General features: G+C 34.6%; 1 pseudogene; it reads left to right on the top strand.

The window, feature by feature from the left end:
- The first annotated feature begins 84 nt into the window (after positions 1-84).
- Positions 85-18297, top strand: part of LOC101422529 (large ribosomal subunit protein bL19m-like) — a 95590-nt pseudogene continuing 77377 nt past the window's right edge.

The raw sequence follows: 18297 nt of genomic DNA, 5'->3' as shown, positions 1-18297 counted from the left end.
CTGAAAATCCTGCGGAGGTTGAGCTACTTCCTCGGCCACAACCAGGTTGCCGGTCGCCTAGCACCGGCCGCCTCAGCGTGGGAGATGAAGCTAGGACTGCGGGTCACAGGTCTGATGCCCGCTGGGCAGCTGCTGGCAGCTCATCGGTGGCCTGAGGCAGCCGCCGACTCCAGCGCCACCACGGCCCCACCCGCCGCAGGCAGTAGATATTTTTAATTGAAGAAAAATTTTATTTCTATGTCTTTGGGAAACGGTTTTTAGTATTTTTAAAATTCTGCTCAGAAACTGAAGTTCTCCATATCTATTCAACTTGGTACAGTTTTTTCCCCTTCAGTAGTTTTAATTGCTATTATTTTATGGACACTATTAATACATAATTTTTTGGTTCTTCACTATATACATTGTAGCCAACTTCAGCAACTTCGCTGTGGATCCCCTAACTACTTTTCTTATGATCTGAGTATGGAGAAGAGTAGAGATCCTGAGGTTTTAAAATTTCTCAAACTGCCACTGTACTTCTCAATTTTGAAAACTACGTCCCTTATCTTGATTCTTCTTTTCAACCCTTGTTTTAGTTGGCAAATTACTGCAGTTGAAATACTTAATGGTTACTGGACTTGTTCTTCTGTAAGATATACAGCCAGACAGTTTAGGAACCAATGCCTGCCTGTACACATAGGCTACACACTTTAGAGAATTAATGCCTTTATTTAAATACTTCCTGAGTAATATTAAGTTTTCTTTTACTGTGCCTGGAAAGCTGACATCTAAATAATGATTTTGCTTTGATGAACAACTAGGTGCTGTTTGGCTTCTCTTCTTTTGAGGGCTCTATACCCTTAGGTCAAGCCATCAGATTTCTTATCTGTGTACAGATTCCATCACATGGCAACCACTTTATCTAGTTACATTTTCTGAGTAAAACATAAAACTTAATTTCAGGACTTAGGTTTTAATATTAAGATTTGGGGTTATTAAAATATTCTTTTTCATTGTTTAAATTTTTAAGAATAGAGATAAATTCATCACGCAAGGCTTTTAGTGATAGCATCCTCCAGGGTACCAGGAAGAAAACACAGGGAATATCAAATCATTAATAATGTCGCTTCTTAATTGCAATGTCTTCAGAGAATGTTGTTGAACAAGAGGTGGGAAGTGGGAAGAGACAAAGTGGTATTTTAAAAAATGTTGTCACAACATTGCTGCCTGCTGGTACTATGCTAGATGAAGCATAGATATCATAAATAACTCCTTTTTTTCTTAAATGGTAACAGAGTGTTGCAATTATAATATGGAAGAGAATTATGCTGTGCTTGGAGAGTAAATTGAATGCACTTATGCAAAAGTCTGCCAGGTAAATGGCAGCAGTTGCAAGGATTGGCTTATTACATAAGCACTAACACTCTAATTCTTTCCTTTCCAGATTCTACCTGTGAATTTGGGCCCTGTGAGGCTAGCAATCCTTGTGAGAATGAAGCTGCATGTAGAGAGGAAAGGGATCTGGAAATCTTTCCCCTTGAGTTCTGGTGCCAGTATGAGAAAGGCTTTGCAGGTCTGTGCTGTAAGATCAATGTCAGTGAGTGCAGCTCTAGCCTTTGCCTGCATGGATATTGCTATGACAGTGAGTTCATTCAGCCACTAAATTAGGGTAGGGCAGACCAGCTGTAGCATCTGATGTACTAACAGAACAACTGAGAATGTAACCATTATTACTGACATTTACCTGGCCTTGAATAAAACAGGCAGTGCCAATAATGTTTTCACAAAAACACTTCTACTTCTGAAATGTTCATCTATATTTTTGAAGGCATGTGTAAAACATGAAAGAATTCAATGGAATGTGACATCTGTTCTGATGTCATCTTTTCTATTTTTTTTAATATGGTGTAATTTTTAAATACCCATTTATAGTTATGGAAAAGCACTGCTTACAGGAATATTTAAAATAACTCATTATTTTAGCCTATCTATTAAAAAGTGTTTGATGGGACATTTTAGGGACATTGGAATTGTTCTGAATGACATTGCAAAGATGGATACAGGCCATTATATATTTTGTCGAAATCTATAAAAATAACAGTGCAAAGTGTAAAGTATAATATAAGCTATTGACCACAGTTAGTAGCAATGCTTCATTATATGTTCATCAATTGTAATAAATGTACCACACTAAGAAAGAAGTTGATGGGGAAAATTGAGGGAGGGAAAAGAGGGAGCATATAGGAATCCCCCTATATTTTTGGTGTATCATTTTTGTAATCTCAAGCTTTTTTAAAAATAAAAAGTGAAGTTGTTTGAAATGTCAAATGTACAAAAATTACATTTTAACAGTTATGCAGTATATATGCAGTAATATTTTAAGCACTGTTTTGTTCTATTTTTCTTTTTAAATGACTAAAATATTTGCTATTTGGATTGGTGCTCGTAACAGGTTGATTAATATACTTGAATTAGATCACACTCCAGTTGGTAATATAAGTGCCCTGAGCTCATTCTTAGAAAGGCTACTAATTTAATTGCTTTTGTTTTGATGGTTAATTGTTGTTATGTTTCACAAAAAATATACATTTGGGAAAAATGTGTTGTTTCCTAGGCAGTGTATTTGGAATAATTTAATAGGTATTAAAAGAGATTCACCCCCAATTATTAGTGTATACACCTATAAGATTACACACACACACACACACACACACACGTTTCTTCCTACAGAATTGTGTGGCCCTAAAGGAAAGCGAATTTATAGAGGTAAAAGATTAGAAAGAGGCTGGAATAAAAGAGGAAAGAAAGAAGGGAAGAGGAAAAGAGGGAAAAGAAGAGAAATTAAATATTAGAACATGGAATATTGGACCCTAGTAACTGGAAGTAACTAAGAGGCATGAAGAGGGGGGAAAATGCTGAAAGGGTGTTAAAATTTTGCCGTATCTTGCCTCTTTCAATATATAGTTTCGCATGATACTCCTGTAATTGAGTAAATAGTTAAAATAATACTCTGCCTGGAAAAACATTTCAATAGAATGCCATTTTAATAATTTCATTTAAAAACGATGTCATTTAATTAAAATTAAGAAGTTTTTACTTAAAACTAATGTTTGCAAATGCATGTCCTTTAGGATCCGAACAGATTTTTTAAGTGAGTGAAGCAACTTATGTGTAAAACAACAGAGAATAATGGGGTCTCTAGCAAACAGAAGAGGATATGTGAACTAATTGAAAATATTCAAATGAATTTTTCTAACACTGTGCAGGCTAAATAAAACAAATATTTGGGATGTAGGCCACCTCTTTGCTATTCCTGTTTTAAACCACTATTACCATCCCTATCAATCAAGGTTCTCTGGAGAAACAGAACCAATATGCATAAATATTATGTAAAATATTTATATGATTCCTATATATATATGACATATGTATATGTGCATGTATATCTGATTTTTTATATACATGTACACACACACATATAAAGAGATTTATTTTAAGGTATTGGCTCACATGATTGTGGGTGCTGCCAAGTCCAAAATACATAAGGCAGGCTGGAAGCTGGAAATTCAGGCATGAATTTTATGCTAAAATCTTGAGGCAGGATTTACTCTCAAGGTGTTTAACTGATTGGATTAAGCCCACCCTCACTATTGAGGGTAATTTCTTTTATTTAAAGTCAACTGATTATAGATTTGAACCACATCTACAAAATACTTTAACAAAAACAGATTAGTGTTTAAATAAATGTGTCCTATAATCTAGCCAAATGGACATATAAAATTAACCATCATATTATTATTTTGATTTTTTTCCTGGATTTTGGCATTTTAAAGAATTTTTTTTTAATTTATGAAATTCTCATATTGCCTTGAAATAAGTAACATGCTATAGCTATGTTCAAATCCAAAGCTGCTTGGTAACACTGGGCATCACTCTTTAGTTCCCTGTGCTCACTGTAAAATAAGGAGGGCAGAACACATGCCTGAGAGAGAGGCTAGAGATTTTGTTTTTTCAGTGTTTGGGCAGTACCTACAATTACGTTTATATACAGGAAATTTTAATACTTCTGATCTATTCTGGCATGTATGTTATGATACATATTTTATAAAGTCTCTATAAATATTTTAGTGTAAAATCCTTAGAAGATTAAAAAAATAAAATTTACAAATATTCTATTTATAATGCAATATACTTGCTGCCTGTTAAATTTTTGGAGACTGAGATATATTATAGCAAATGTAAATTTTGAACATCTGACATATTAACATATGTAGAAGCAGAATTACCCATAATATGTTTTATACCCTTCAAGGAAATACAGTTACTAGAGAACCAAAGTATCTAGTAAAAATTAGGCCATACATGTAAATGGATGACATAAATCTAAGGATTTGGTATTTTAATACTTTCTCTAAAAAATAATTTGGGAAGCTTAACTTCCTGAATACAACTTAAGAGTATTTATTACAGAAATATATACAATAAGCAATCTTTAAAATATGTATGTGACTCTGTAAAATCTCAAAGAACATTGTGTAACTGTTCACCACTTTGATGATACATTACTATATACTCAGCCCTATATATCACCACAAAGATTTTATTACACACCAAACTCTGATTAAGTGCAACTAAAGTATGTTGTTTGGTGCATGTCTAAGTATAAAATGAATACTACTTCCAGTCATAGAAGATATACATGAAATTTCACTTCAAAATGGCAAGCAATAGAGGATATTTATGAACAGAAAAACTACAATGATAATTTTTTTTTTGGTAAAACAATAAGACAATATGCTTAAAATAAATTTCCCGATAAAATGGTGATTAGTTACTATATAGCCCTATTGTTAACAAGTTAAAGATGGGGAAACACCATTTTATTTCTCTATTTCTTTTAAGTATTTGAGCCAAAGTTTGTAGCCTTTTCCCTGTGATATACAACATAATTTCTCAAGTTTTCCTCTGACTCATAGTTCATTTTTTAGCCCCTTAACCTAGAATAGTTAACATTCTGAAAGTACATTTCTTGAGAATAAAAACATGTTTTATTTTATTTTTTTAGCACCAGTCCATGTCTTTTACAACCTTTGTTAATTTAAAGTTATCATTTGTGGTGTGTCTTTAAAAATAATTTATCATTTATTTATATAGAGAATGTCTACATCTATAATGAGAGTTAATTTCACTCTAGATATTTGTTACTTGACATTTACATCAGTATCCAACTGGAATTATAATCATAATATGTTTTTTAAAATATAAATGTGATTGACCATAACCTCCAAAGTGCCTTAATGACATATTTTTTGACACTTGGTTTTACTTTGTTAGCATACATGCTACTAATTGACACATTTTTATCTCATTATTTTATTTAAGAAAAAACTATACCTGTATATTTATTAATCATTTGCATTCAAGAATAGAGGTTTAAAAACTAGGACTCTAGATGAAAAAAGTAAGGTAAAACTGAAATAAGATCCTGTCTAAAGCCTGCTGATCTTTGTGTGCCTCCATGTCTCTACTGGATGGCTGTGGTTTGCTTTGTTTTCCTCAGAGGTCTCAGTTTTAGCATTGCACTGAATCAGGCCAGAAATCTGGAAGCTAGCTAAATATCTGACAGTGCGTTGAAAATGCTATTGCCACACAGGACCTGAAAATTTAATGAGAATGATAGCAGGTACATGCACAGAGGCAGAGCAGCAGTGTAGATGAGATGGTAAATCTTGGACATAACAAAGAACTCAGGGACAGATAAGGAGCAGCCATAAATCTGTTCCTGCTCCAACTGCAATTCTTGTTGTCTCCATTTATTGAGATGCTTCAAAGACACTTCTTTTTCATCATTAATGATAAAATAGAGGATATTATTTTTAAAAGATTATAATAAACTATGAAAGCTCTTTTTAAACTAAGGCTTAAGTAGTTCACTATCAATTTTCAGATCATTTTACTCTCTAATGTAACTTATCACACACAGAACTTTAATGACCAGTTAACTTTTTTTTATTAAGCCTAAAAAGGTCTGAAAATTTAACTGAAGGCAAAAGTGACTGATTTATTGCAGGTATTGTTTACTGACAAAAATGGAAAGAAGATTGGATATTTTCATTGCTGCTTTGCAAACTGTAACTAAATGTACATCAGGATTGCTCTCATTTCAAATAATTGAAGGTTGTAAGTTAAATAGACCTGAACAAAATAGTTATTCAGAAAATATTGTAGAGAACTGTGTAATAGAGTATTAAATATAAGAATTCACACTTGCTTTGGTTAAAAAGTGAGATGCACTTAGATGAATGTAATAGCCTTTAGAGTAATTAGCATTACGTGTACTATAGTTAAAAGACAAGTTAAGGGTTTTCTCTTTCCTGTCGTTTTTTGTGGTTGATGGCTTCTATTGTTTATGCAGCCTGGGCTATGCTGGACTGAGATGTGAACAGAACATTGATGGCTACATCCTGAATGCCTGTGAGCACAATTCCACCTGGAAAGATCTGTACCTCATCAGTGTTCATTAATATTCTAATTAAACCTTAATCACACTAGCATAAATTAACCTGTAACAACTTCATCAACTTTTGCCTTTGTGATATGTTGGTATGTGTTTATATACCAGGTAATATGTCCACTTCTTATGGCTAGAAAACAGAAACTCTGGCAACATTTTAAAAAAATGTAATAATAGAAAAATTGTCCTACTCACCACTCTCTTTATTCACCTCATTTGTTATATAATGTTTAAAAAATATATTTTTATTAGAGAAGTTGTGAACTTATAAAGCAATCATGCAGGCAGCGAACTTGTCTCAGTGGTTAGGGCATCTTTCTACCACATGGGAGGTCCGTGGCTCAAACCCCGGGCCTCCTTGACCCGTGTGGAGCTGGCCCATGCGCAGTGCTGATGTACGCAAGGAGTGCCCTGCCGCGCAGGGAGTGCACCCCATAATGAGAGCCGCCCAGCGGGAAAGACAGTGCAGCCTGCCCAGGAATGGTGCCGCACACACGGAGAACTGACGCAGCAAGATGACGCAACTAAAAGAGACACAGACTCCCGTGCCGCTGACAACAACAGAAGTGGCCAAAAAAGAATACGCAGCAAATGGACACAGAGAACAGACAACTGGGGAGGGGGGAGGGGGGAAGAAGGGGAGAGAAATAAATAAAATTGAAAAAAAAAAAAAACAGAAAACGAAAAACAAAGCAATCATGCATAATGTGCAGAATTTGCATGCAATACCCCTCCACTAACTCCATACATTGTTCTGGAATATTTATAATGGGTTATGAAAGAACATCATCAGACTATTACTAACTATGAACTATAGTATGCATTTGTATATTTTTTCCGTCGTTGACATTGATGCAAGAATATTACAATATTGTAGTTAACTATAGTCTGTAAATTACATTAATTATATTTTTCCCATGCGTCACCATATTCTTACCACCTTGTAATAGTGATGTACATTTATTCTAGTTCATAGAAGAACATTCTTGTATTTGTAGTATTAACAGCAAAGATCATCCACTTCTGGGTTCACTATGTCATTCAGTCCCTAGATTATTCTCTAGATTTCTTACTTTTTAAAGCAGTTTTATTGCAATACATTCACATATGATGCAATCCATCCAGAGGATACAATCAATGAGTTTAGTATAATCACAGTGTTATGAATTCATCACCACAAAAAATTTTAGAACAATTTCATTACTCCAAAATGAAAATCTCCACACCCCTTAGAAGTCATCTCTCAATTCCTCTATCTTTCTCCAGCCCTACATAACAACTAATCTAATCCCATCTTTATAAATTGATTTATATTTACATTTTTTATAAATTGAATCATACAATATATAGCACTTGTGTCTGGTTTCTTTCACTTAGCATAATGTGTGTTTTTTTGCCTGATATTAACATCATAACATTAACATACATTTGTTCACATTCAAAGAAAAACAGTCTTATATATGCAATATCACCATATTCATATTTGCCATGAGGGTTTACTATACTATACTGTCCTGTGTTACATTTTTTAGCTTTCCTCCAGGTAATATACGTGACCTTAAACTTTCCCTTTCAACCACTGACATAGCACTGCTAGTTACAAATATGTTGGGCTTTCACCTTTCTTAATTATTTCCAAAGGTTAACACACATATATTTTATGAATTCTGTACAAGTTATTATAATCCTCAGCTTTCCATTATCTAACCTTACTTTAATTTCTGGTGACCCATATCCAAGTTTTAACTCCATGAGATTAAAAAATACATGTAGTTCATAATAGTGTAATCATACATATTTGTCCTTTTCTATCTGGCTTGCTTTACTCAATATAATGTCTTCCAGGTCCATCCATGTTGTCACATGCTTCATGGCTTCATTTCTTTTTACCACTGCATAATATTCCATCATGTGTGTATACCACAGTTTATCCATTTATTGGTTGATGGACATATGGATGGTTTTCGTCTTTTGGCAATTGTGAATAATGCTGCTATGAACACTGGTGTGCAGATGACTGTTCATTTCACTAATCTCAGTTCTTCTGAGTATATACCTAGTAGTGATATTGCTGGATCACGTGGCAAATCTATATTCAACTTCTTTAGGAACTGCCAAATAGTGGTGATATGTTTCTACATTTCCTGCAACAGTGAATAAGTGTTCATATCTCTCCATATCTTCTCCAACACTTGTAGTTTTCTACCTTTTTTCATAGTGATCATTCTAATAAATGTGACATGAAATGGTAGCTTCAATTTGCATTTCCATATTCACTAGTGATGCTGAATATTTTGTCATTTTTTTTGCCATTTGTATTTCTTCTCTGGACAAATATCTATTTAAGTCTTTTGCCCATTTGTTAATTGGGTCATTTGTCTTTTTATTGTTGAGCTGTAGCATCTCTTTACATACCATGGATATTAAATCTTTATCAGATATGTGATTTCCAAATATTTTCTCCCATTGAGTTGATTGCCTTTTCACCCATTTGACAAAGTCCTTTGAAGTGTAAAAGTGTTCAGTTTTAAGGAGGTCCCATTTATCTACTTTTTTCTTTTGTTGCTTGTGCTTTGGGTGTAAAGTCCAAAAAGCCACCACCGACCACAAGTCCTTAAGATGTTTCCCTACATTTTCTTCTAGTGATTTTATGGTCCTGGATTTTATATTTAAGTCTTTAATCTGTTTTGTGTTGATTCTTATATAGGAAGTGAGATAGGGGTCCTCTTTCATTCTTTTGGTATAGATATCTAGTTCTTCTAGAAATGTGTTTGTTGAAGAGACTGTTTTGTCCCTGTAATGTGGACTTAGTAGGTTTGTGAAAAAAACAGGGGAGTGGATGTGGCTCAAGTGGTTGTTTGCCTTCTTTCTAAATGGGAGGTCCCAGGTTTAATCCCCAGTGCCTCCGAAAAACAAAATAAACAAACAAGTAAACAACAAGCAAACAAATGAAAAAACAACTCAGGGGAGCAAATGGGGCTCAGTGGTTGAGTGCTGGCTTCCCACATACAAGATCCTGGATTCAATCTCTGGCCCCAGTACTTCAAAACAACAACAACAGCAAAACAGTTGGTCATAGTGGCGAGTGTTTATTCCTGGACTCTCAATTCTATTCCACTGATCAGTATGTCTATCTTTATGCCAATACCATGATGTTTTGACTACTGTAGCTTTGCATATGTTTCAAGGTCATGCAGGGAAAGTCCTCCCACATTACTCTTCTTTTTTAGAATGCTTTTGGCTATTCTGGTGCACTTTCCCTTCCAAATAAATTTGGTATTTGCTTTTTTATTTCTTAAAAGTAACTGTTGGAATTTTGATTGGTATTGCATTGAATTTATAAATCAGTGTGTGTAGAATCGATATTTTCATGATATTAATCTTCCAATATATGAACACAGAATATCTTTCAATTTATTAAGGTCTTCTTTGATTTCTTTTAGCATTGTTTTGTGGTTTTCTGAATATAAGTCCTGTACATCCTTGATTAAATTGATTCCTAGGTATTTGAGTCTTCTTGTTGCTATTATAAATGGATTTTTTTTTCTGATTTCCTCCTCAGATTGTTCAGTACTAGTGTACAGAACATTACAGATTTTTTAGTGTAGATCTTGTTTCCTGCCACTTTGCTGAACTCATTTATTAGCTCAAGTAGCTTTGCCATAGACATTTCAGACTTTTCTAAACATATGATCATGTCATCCATGAACAGAGTTTTACTTCCTCATTTCCTAACTGGATGCCTTTTATTTCTTTTTCTTGTCTGATTCTTCTAGTTAGAACTTCTAGCACAATGTTGAGTAACAATGGTGACAATGGGCATACATGTCTTGCTCCCAATTTTAGAGTGAAAACTTTCAGTCTTTCCCCATTGAGAGATGTTGGCTATGGGTTTTTCATATATGCTTTTCATCATACTGAAGGATTTTCCTTCTGTTCCTATCTATTGAGGTGTTTTTATCAAGAAAGGATGCTGAATTTTGTCAAATACTTTCTTTTTTCCCTTCAGTTTGTTAATGTGGTGTGTATTAGTCAGTCAAAGGGGTATAAGAACTCTGTTGGCTTTTATAAAGGATATTTATTTGGGTAGAAACTTATAGTCACAGGGTCCTAAAGAGTCCAACCTAAGGTACCACAAGAAGTACTTTCTCACCCAAAGTCATTGGCTATTGTTGGAGCATGAAGGCTGCCAATCTCGTAGTAGTCAGCCTTCCTCTCCCTCCTATGACTTCATGGTTCCAGCTTTTTCCAATCTCAACTGTAGGCTGGAGGGCTGGTCTTTCTCCGCAGAGCTCATTTCTTCCCAGGCTCAGCTGCATCTGTAGGCAATCAGGCTCTTCTCTCTTCCCAGGGCCTCTGCAGTCTCTATAGCTATCTTTCTTCCTCTGCCGTGCCCTACTGACATGACCGAATCAAAGCCATAACCATAATTTAATCAAGTAAAAGTGAAACCTCTGAACTTAATACAATATAATATGCTCAGAGGAACAGACCAGTTTACAAACACAATCTTATATCTATTTATGAAATTCATAAATAATACCAAACTGCCGCACAGTATATTACTTTAATTGATTTTCTTATTTTGAACCACCCTTGTATACCAGGAATAAATATTCCACTTGATTATGGAATATAATTCTTTTGATATGCTGTTGGATTCTATTTGGAAGTATTTTGTTGAGAATTTTTGCATCATGTTCATTAGAGATACTGGTTTGTGATTTTCTTTTCTTGCAGTATCTTCACCTGGCTTTGCTATTAGGATGATGTTGACTTCATAAAATGTGTTTGGAAACGCCCCCTCCTCTTCAATTTTTTGGAAGAGTTTGAACAGGATTGTTGTAAACTATTCTCAAAATGCTTGGTAGAATTCACCTGTGAAGCGATCTGGTCCTGGACTTTTCTTTGTTGGGAGAATTTTGATGGCTGTTTTAATCTCTTTAAATGTGATTGGTTTGTTGAGTTTTGTATATCTTATAGAGTCATTGTAGTTTGTGTGTTAGGAATATGTCCTTTTCATCTAGGATGTTTAGTTTGTTGTCATATAGCTTCTCATAATATCCTCTTATGATCATTTTTATTTCTGTGGGGTCAGTCATAACTTTTCCCCTTTTATTTTTGGTTTTATTTACTTACATCTTCTCTTTTTCTTTGTTAGTTGAGCTAAGGGTTTGTCAATTTTATTGATTTTCTCAAAGAACCAGCTTTTGGTTTTGTTGATTTTCTCTATTTTTTTTCTGAATTTCATTTATTTCTTCTCTAATCTTTATTATTTCTTTCCTTCTGCTTGCTCTGGGATTGTTTTGCTCTACTTTTTCTAGTTTCTCCAGGTGTTCAGTTAGATCTTTGATTTTAGCTTCTTTTTCTTTTTAAATATAGGTGTTTATGGCTATAAATTTCCCACTTAGCACTACCTTTGCTCTGTCACAGAATTTTTGATATGTGATCTTCTCATTTTCACTCATCTCTATCTTTTTACTCATTTTACTTATAATTTCTTCTTTGACCCATTGATTGTTTAGTAGTATGTTGTTTAGCCTCCACATATTTGCTATTACTTATTTCCAGTTTCATTCCATTATGATCTGAGAAGGTGCTTTGTATAATTTCAATATTTTTGTATTTATTGAAATCTGCCTTGTAACCCAACATGTGGTCTATCCTGGAGAAAGATCGATGGGCCCTTGAGAAGAATGCATAATCCACTGATTTGGGATGCAATGTTCTGAATATGTCTGTTGGGTCTAGTTTGTTTATGATATTGTTCAGTTTCTCTGTTTCCTTGTAGATCTTCTGTCTAGTTGTTATAGTTATGTGGGTAGTGTGTTGAAGTCTCCATCTATTGTTGTAGAGATGTTTATTTCTCCCTTCATTTGTCCAGAGTTTGCCTCATATATTTTGGGGCACCCTGGTTAGGTTCATAGAAATTTATGACTGTTATTTTTTCATGGTGGATTGTCCCTTTTATGAATATATAATTGCCTTCTGTATCTCTCATAACTTTTTTGCATTTAAAGTCTGTTTTTTTCTGATATTAGTATAGCTACCCCTGATGTATTTTGGTCACTGTTAGCATGGAGTTCTTTTTCCAAATTTTCACTTTCATCCAGCTTTTGTTCCTGGGTCTAAGGTGAGTCTTCTGTAGGAAGCTTATGGATGGCTCATGGTTTTTTTTAGCTATTCTGTCAGCCTGTATCTTTGGACTGGGGGCTTTAATCCATTCATATTCAATGACATTATTGTAAATGAATTATTTACCTCCACCATTTTATTCTTTGGATTTAATATGTGATACCATATTTTCATTTGTCTTTTTACTCTTTTGGTTATTCTTTCTCCTATTCTTGCCTTCTAAACTCTCCTCCAAGTTTCTCTCTCCTTCTTTTTCTTTGGATCTTTAAGTATCTCTTTAATATTTCCTACAAAGGTGGATTCTTTTTTATGAACTTTCTTAGCTTCTGTTTGTGAATATTTTAAACTCTCCTTCATATTTGAAGGGGAATTTTGTCAGATAAAGACTTTTCAGCTGTCAGTTTTACTCTTTCATTATCCTAATTATATCCTTTCACTGTCTTCTCATCGCCATTGTTTCTGATGAGAAATTCACACTTAGTCTTACTGAGTATCCCCTGTTATGTGATGGTGTGCTTTTCCTCTGCTCCTTTCAGAATTTTCTTTTTACCTTTGATGTTTGACATTATGAGTAGTGTGTGTCTTTGAGTATGTCTATTCATATTTATACTAATTGCAGTATACTGTGCTTCTTGGACATGTAAATTCATTTCTTTCATGAGAGTTGGGAAATTTTAGCAATTATTTCCTCAAATATTCTGGCTCCCTTTCTCTTTTCTTCTCCTTCTGGAACTTCCATAACACATATGTTGTTGCACTACTCTTTAGCCATATTGTCTCTCAACTCATTAATTTGATTTTGGAAATTTGTATGGATCTCATTGATTAGGTGTCTTAAATCTTGTGTCTCCTCTGGGGTTTTGCTGTAATCTTTTGCTTGGGACATTTCTTCTATTTTCTTAGTATGGCTTGCAAGTTTTTCTGATTATGATGGTGAGTTTACTCTAATACTCAATTTATCTCTCTTTTATAGGGATTTAGTGATGGGAGGCTGTGTGTTACTGTCATTCTTTGATTCTTGGTTCAACCTGTTCAAGATCCTTAGGATTGTCCTTATTAGTTGCTCAAATCTGGGTCATGGACCCAGTAATGAGTTGCAGACCCACTTCTAAGGGCCTTGGGAAGGGAGCCTGTAAAGGTTGGAAAAAGTCTCTCATTTACTTTTAGGTTCCTTTCACACACTTTCTGGGTCTGCTAACAGATGGCACTCTTTGGTCACCTTCTCAGTTCAAAGACTGGCCAGAGTGTCTTTACTGCAACACTGCCTGGATCAATGTGACAAAAGACCCTGCCTTGAGACTATTCAGAGCCTTGCAATTCAGACTTTCTCAGAGGCTTCTTTGCAGGTAAGAAATAATTTCACCCCCTTCTACATCCTCAACTACCAGTCCTGGTCATTAGGGAAAGTGACTGAGAGGGTTGGATCTCTCTAGTCCCTTGTAGGACTAGTCTCCTAGGACAAACAATAGCACAGCCCCTCCCAGTCTGGAAGGGTTCATGGGACACAGCAGACCAAATTTGCAGGCCAAAACCTGAATCAGTCCCCCTTTCTCCCATTCCCCAGGTTAAGTGGATCCCTGTGAACCCCTCTATCCATAATCACCAGCCCAAGGCTGGAGAATTCAAAATTGTCTGCTCCTAGAGTGGGGGAAGGGTGCTAGCAGCTGCAGCTCTAGCTTCTACTCAGAGTCTTACCACTGAGATTATTTTCCTGTGCCCCTCTCTCTTCTGGATAGTGTCCAGCCTTTCCTTGGTGTCCTAAACCCTAGAACATTTTTTCCCAGGTCATTTCTGCCTGTCCTTTAGTTGTTTTTCTGGGAGAAGAGAGATTCCTGTGTCTCTCTAATCTACCATCTTCCTGGAAGTCTGTTATATATATATAATATTAATACTGTAATTATTATATTACAAATATTATAAAATAAATGTTTACTTTTTCTATTTACAACTCTTGGAAATATGGAACAGGTGTAAAATTTCAGAAATTATTCTAAAAAGTAATGTTAGTCTTACAGACATCCACTTTTACCTAACTCAAAGTACTATATACACATATAATATAGTTCATTGTCATTAATAACCTTCAATTTTATTTTGGTTTCCATCTCATGTTGTAAATTTCCACCATTTCCTTCATTCATCTGTGTTGGTGCTATCCCTTCAGTACATATCATTTGTCATTCTCTTTGTAACAAGCATGTGCCATTCTGCCTTAAACGGACTGTGACACAGTTGGCAAATCAACGGGATTCCCTCAGGCTCTTCATTTCTTAGAAAGCCTGACACAAAAATATCTACTCAACGTGGATTCACTGAATGGTTCAGAAAATGAATGACATAGAACACAGGTTAATGCTACAATACTTGTATAGGCTTATTGCTTATTCTTTGGCAACAGAACTGATTTTTCACAAAAGGACTCTTTGAAATTGGAAAACAAAAACTTTGAAATTAGAAAACAAAAACTTTGAAAAATAAACCTGTTTTCATCAATATTTTGACTCTCTTTGTACTAACACTGTTCTTTTTTTCAATGAAAGGATAATTTGTGGCAAATTAATTCTTTCCCACTATGTAGGAAAGGAAAGCAGACATTGCATAATTACAAGTAGCACTTGAATATCCATACCACAAACAGGGACCATACAAAGGTGATCTAGCCACCATTTAAGTATGTATAGTGATCCTGTTGTTTGACTCCAATACCCATGCCACACAGATGGTTTGTCTCAGTCAGTTATCATAATCCCATTGCACTCTCAGAGATTCTTGTGGGAATGGGTATGTGACCCTATGCTGGTATGTAGGACAGAGTGGAATTCCTCCTGGGGAAAGGTTTCCTCACCTCCATAAAACATGAAAAGAAGAGGTAGGCATTTCCTTACCTCTTTTAGGCAAGTAATTGTTGAATTTTAGGCAGGTAATTGTAGTTGCCATTTTCAGATCCCAAGGTTAGGGGAGGAGCATGCAATCTAATGATGAGAGGTGACCTTGAAAGCAGCAGGGTTGAGATATAGAAGAAACCTGGCCCTTGATGAATTGTTGAACCTCTGACTATACCTCCCTGAGACCTGCCCAAACTCAACCTCATTATTTGACATCACTTATGGCCTAATGTTAAATATGACTTGAGACCGTGTTCCTTTTACTTGCAAATAAATCATCCAATTACCTATGTAATTGAGCTTTGTTTTAGACTGCAGTATCAGCTGTAACTTCAGCCATAACAAGAGTGCATTTTATAGTAGGAAGAATTTCAAACTTTTAATCTTAAGATTCTACTTCCAAAATTTGCTTTGCCACAACTAACTACGTGACATTGAGCCACTCATTTGACAACTCAGAAACTTCAACTTTCAGGGTTATATCATTCCAAATATTAGAACTTCAAAATCCAATATTATCTCATTTGTTTGTTTTGGAAATTGCCAGTAAGTGGCTATTAAGACTAACTTTAGGCCAGTATCAGTTTAAAATTTTGACTTCTACTTCCAGAGATTATTGTGATAAGGATAAAGAAAAAGAAACCTCCAGAGTTGAAGAATAAATAAACTTCTAAGAAGTGTACCACCTAATATACATACTTTATAATTAGTTTAAAATATAAGTGGGTCATTAATGTTTTCTAACTCTTGATCATAATTCATGTATCAATTACAAGAACAGAAATTTCACTTGACTGGTGATACTCTTGTAGGAAAAGACATTATAGAGAAAACAGATTGCTAAGAAAATCTAAAGAATATTCTAAGCATTATATAGTGTTTCTATATTAAATATTGCATTTTGTGTATAGTAATAAATAATACATAATTGGGCAAATAATACATTCTATAATAAAAATTGAAACAAGAAATTTATTGTAAATATACTAAGTCAAGTGGAAAGAACTAAACATTTATAATTTTGAAATAAATTTGCTTAAAATAGACAACATAAACAATTTAAATAAAGCATGGCCCAATTTGAGGTTCATATTTGCTTTTTGTTGTTTCTTTTTACTAACATATTGATAAAAGACAAGCCATGAAATGATCAATGCTTTGAACTGAAAAAGAAAAATAGAAATGCATGGAATGGGATTTAATCTGCAAAATGTTATAAGCCTGAAAAACAGAAAGATGACTTTATTCAATCTGTAAGGCATTTACATTTGGTTAAAAGAAAGAGTCAGCAGCCTACTAAGATCTGTAATCTCCAAACTGACATAGGCAGTGCAACTTTCACGTGCTGAGCTTTTTCACTGAACTTGACATTGGTGTAGCTTTAAATCAATATTTTCACTTTCACAGCACTTCCTTGTGATTATGTTGCAGCATCATGATGTTGAATTTACGATAAGAAACATGAAATAAAGAGATTTTGAAACCAGGATGAGAAGTATTTTGTAACAATGATCCAGTTTCTTCCTTTGCTTTATTTATGGTCCAGGAAAACTAAGAAAACAATGGTAGAAAAAAAGAAACTTTTGTATGCTTAGCACATAATAAGACACAAACATTAAGAATGGGTAAAGTAAGATTTCTTCTGTCGTGTAACTTTCTTAGGTATATCTAAGAATAACTATTTCTTTTGGTTATTTAAATATGTATGATCAAGTTATTATAGTATTATTCCTCCTGCTTTACTTTCATTTTCTTCTGTACCTTACATGAATAATGAATGCTTAATTTTGATAACAGCAGGAAAACTAAAATCTACATTTAAAAATAGGTAGTGCTGCAGAACTAACAGATGGTAACAATAATATTTTAGTTCATATAAAACTATATAAAAATCTATGCATGCTATATATACTGGTTGTTTTAGTTTCCTAGGCTAGGCTCATGCAAACACCATGCAATGGGATGACTTAAACAATGGGAATGTATTAGTTCATGGTTTTGAGGCTAAGAGAAAAGCCTAATCAAGGCATTATTGGGTGATGCTTTCTTTTTGAAGACTGATGCTCTGAAACTGGCTGCCAGCGATCCTTAGTCTATGGCTCCTCTGTCACATGGCAATGCACATGGCAACCCCTCTTGGCCTCTCAGTTCTCTTTTGGGTTCCAATGAAATTCAGTTTCTTGCTTCCTGTGGCTTTCTTTCTCTGCATGTCTGAATTTTCATTCAGCTTATAAAGGACTCCAATAATAAGATAAAGACCTTTCCTGATTGAAGAGAGCTATACCTTAACTGAAGTAATGTTATCAAAATGTTTTACATACAATGGTTCAGCCTTCCATCCACAAGAATGGATTAGGTTTAAGAACATGTTTTTCTGGTGGTACATACAGCTTCAAACCACCAAAATGGTATACTACCAACATAAATTTTCTCCCAAAAAAGGTGAAAAAACATGCTGATTTATGCATTTTTCTAATAAAAAATAAAATGCTTTTCCTTCACCCACCACATGGCTGAAAAATCCATGTCAGTCACTTGAGAATTGCCTCTTTCCTCTCTTTTTGGATGGTAAACTTTTGCGAGTGGCCCCATTCAGAATGATGATGAAAGAGTATATGCTCTGCTCTGCTCTGCAGTCCAACTTGGCTGTGAATAAAATGCCATTTGTGGCATCTCCATGCTTCCATCAAAGATAGCTCAATCCATCAAATGCTTCCAGTCCTTCCATACCAAATATGGATCCCAGGACTTATTATGCACCGGCCAAGTTTGAACTGTCAGCCT

The sequence above is a fragment of the Dasypus novemcinctus genome, chromosome 11 (assembly GCF_030445035.2).
Source record: "Dasypus novemcinctus isolate mDasNov1 chromosome 11, mDasNov1.1.hap2, whole genome shotgun sequence".
In the NCBI taxonomy this organism is placed as follows: Eukaryota; Metazoa; Chordata; class Mammalia; order Cingulata; family Dasypodidae; genus Dasypus; species Dasypus novemcinctus.
Note: the sequence above shows the minus strand (reverse complement) of the source record. Positions and strands in the feature narration are given on the sequence as shown.